Source organism: Ruditapes philippinarum, unplaced genomic scaffold, assembly GCF_026571515.1.
Source record: "Ruditapes philippinarum isolate M1 unplaced genomic scaffold, ASM2657151v2 ctg314_1_1_1_1, whole genome shotgun sequence".
NCBI classification, from domain to species: domain Eukaryota; kingdom Metazoa; phylum Mollusca; class Bivalvia; order Venerida; family Veneridae; genus Ruditapes; species Ruditapes philippinarum.
In genome coordinates this window covers 70,526-73,920 of record NW_026866122.1, presented here as the reverse complement: position 1 = coordinate 73,920, position 3,395 = coordinate 70,526, and positions in this window count along the sequence as shown.

The window sequence follows — 3,395 nt, the reverse complement described above, 5'->3', positions numbered from 1 at the left end:
CCCTTTAACTATTGTTATATAATTGAACATTGAATTATGAGAGATATAGATATAATTCATTTTACCGATGGTAATGAATTTTTTTCTGTTGTTTGGTGTCAAATTTAACAAAATGAAACGTAAAAGAGAGCCATAGACTTAAATAGCTTTTGATTATCAGAACTAAGATGGAAGAAATATAAGCACGTGTTGTATGACAATATTGCTTGTTTTTCTAACCGCCTCTAATGTTGCAAAGGGATACCTTCTTGTTGTAAAATAAAACATGCTAATTTTACTGAAGTGAGAATTCTTGGTTTCAATCCAATCGAGAACCCTATGAAGATTGCGACATACTTCTAAAATTAAGTTAAGTGACTATTTTGTTTAAGAAGATGGAACGTAATAATCATTTACCAAGTGGATGGATTGATTGTCGTTAAAAATGTTTTCTTTTCAAATTCTTTAAGCAATTTTGTTCAACACAATAAAAACAGATTATATCTATTTTGCCAAACATGTTCATGAGTAAAATACATAAAGTTTAGACGAGCTAGCTGACATACGAACAGATCGGCAGACAGATTTGCTAGAGCTTCAATGCGATATTTTTCCCTTAAATGTTTAATATCTATTATTCTTTTATCTATTCCATTGTACAAATTTACACCTGCAATGACACTTTGTATAACAAGAAGTCAGAATATTACACAATACCTGTAATCACCTTATGTCTTTCATACGTATTTGGGCATGCAGATAGTAATACAAATAGATTCATGAACAAAAACATATCATTATACCACAATTTGGATGGGAAGGTAAATTAAAAAAATCAAAACATATTGTAAAGGAATACAGTCGGTCTCATTTTATCCCATTTGTTTTTAAAAATATTCTCAATACAGATGGAAAGACTAATCATTTTTATAAGGAAAATACAGTTTATGAAACCGCTGTCTTTACAAAGTCTCATTTTATTAGATGCAGATAAGAACTTAAACAAGCATTTGTTCCTCGTTGAATTTTTATTCACTATTGCCTGAGATAAACGCTTGGAGTTTAGAAAGAAAATATACATTTAAATTACATTAAGCAAAATGTAAAGAAGCATGGCCATTTTTTCTGTTAAAAACTGTTTTGAAAACGGTTAAAGATCATGTAACACAATTTTGTTATGGTTTTTATTTCATACATATGATGCTCAAAGTAAGATTTGTCAATATTGTAAGTTCCAATAAGCATTATCTGTAAAAATATTACCGAATTTACCCTTTTTATGTAAATAAAGGGAGGTATTTAGAAATCTTTTTTATAAATTCTTTGTCAAATTTTCCAATCAGAAATAAATGCATATAATTTATTAAATTTCTTAAAATGTGTGCAAATATTTGCAGTACATATTTTACATATTCTTCGATGTTTGAAACTTGTTTTATTTGCATAATAATATACATATATTATGTCATGAAAGAGTGGTATACACACAGGTACAATATCAATTACAAAACATACAGGATCTTTTAAGAAAGAATTGTAAAGAAGCCACATTCTCATACCTGATTTATGTCGATTAATCAGACAAAAAAAATAAAGAATTAATGCGCATTTTGTTACATAAAAGGACATTTTTTTTGTATTACAATTTGATAAAGTGACCTTCGCGTAATAAACATTCATCTTTTCAAGTGCCCGGTAAACAAGCTTGAACATATCGCTTTATGTTTGTTAACGTTTCTTACATTTCGTATTTAACAAGTTCAACACATGTCACATAGTTCAATGGAAGGAGATCATAAACCCTGTTTAAATGCATGTTGCTCAAGACGTTTCTGAAATGATAATTACGAATTGAAACACAATCCTAGCCATATTTTATAAGCCTTGAACTTTCCTAACTTTCCAGTACCGTCCATGAACAGTCTCATTCAACCCGAGCCTGCAATATTTATCATTTTTGTCGTTTTTGGCGTTCTTTAGGAATTCTTTTTTTCTCTATTTATCCACTGAAATTCAAGCCCCTCTCCTCCCCACCCCCCGATTTCAAATTATATTTGAACAAATTATTTAAGCCTTGTCATGACATGTGACCAGGTAATCTATTGTTGTCGAACATATCGCTTTTTCATGGCTTTCAATAGGGCACACGCTTCTTTTTACTTGGGGAAAATACGCTGCTTTTCATGGAACGACAATGAAGTGCCTCATTGAAGGGTCTATGATTGAACAGTAGTTTGCACTTGACAGTACCGTCCATGAACAGGCTCAATCAAACCGAGCCTGCTTTATTTTCAATTTCGCCATTTTATCGCCACATCAGCACTGTTTGTGTTGTGTGGTGACTTTAAAAAGTTGCCCCGTACATTCAACCAGAGATGATATATTCCGATCCTGAAAGATCGTTCAGCACGACATTATGGATGTTTGTGGGATTTTTTTTTTTTAACTATGTGGCATTTTCTAGTTGGGTGGTTCCAATATTTCTTCTTGATAAATGTTGAATCACACTTAGGATATGAGTCCTACTTTTTAAGTTTGTCTTTTGACGCCATATCTGTGATTTACAGGATAACCTCTTATCCCCTTTGAAAATTCAATTTTGTTAAGTTCTGCCATCTTTTTCTCGTATAGGGCACATATTTTCGACTACTTAGGGACCATACGCAGCCTTTTATTGAATGGCACTGAAGTGTCACATTGAAGTTTCCTTGAAAACCGCCTTATGAACACATTTTTGGATATTTCTAAATTCAAAAATTTACCACTTCATGTTTAAATGATCAATTCTGCTTAAGCCGGTGCTAAGGGCCACTGTAGTTTTCACTCGACAGTAACTAGAGCACAGGCAGAAAAAGCGAAGAAAACAATGAAACCTTTCAAAGTTTCGAAAGGTCGAAGATAACGAAATTACTGTAGATGTTCTTAAGAAAGAACAATTAAATGACAATACTTTACAGCGTTTGTGGCAGTATGCTAGAGAAAATAAGATCATGAGAACAAAAAAGTGATAAAATATTTAGATATGAAGTAGAAAAAGATGTGTTGTATAAAATATTTGAGTAAGCTGAGTAAACTTAGAGTTACCTGCATAATCTAGAGTAAGGTAAATATTATTCAGATTCACTTGCGTAAACATACGAATAAAGGGGGTATCGAAAGTAGCCCGATCTGCTTCCGATCTCCAAACTGGGCAAGCTTAGAGATCCCTAGGCAAACTCCTCACAGTGATTACCTCCCTTGGCAGAATTGTAATCACTGCCTTCAAAGACGTCACATGATGATGAAAGTCACATGACGTAACGTCGAAATTCAAATGTAAATATCGACCGTTACATAGAAAATCTAACGTCATTTTTCTCTTTCTGTTTTATTTTTAACTTTTTAGTGCCTACGATCGATATAGTTTATCAAAAAAT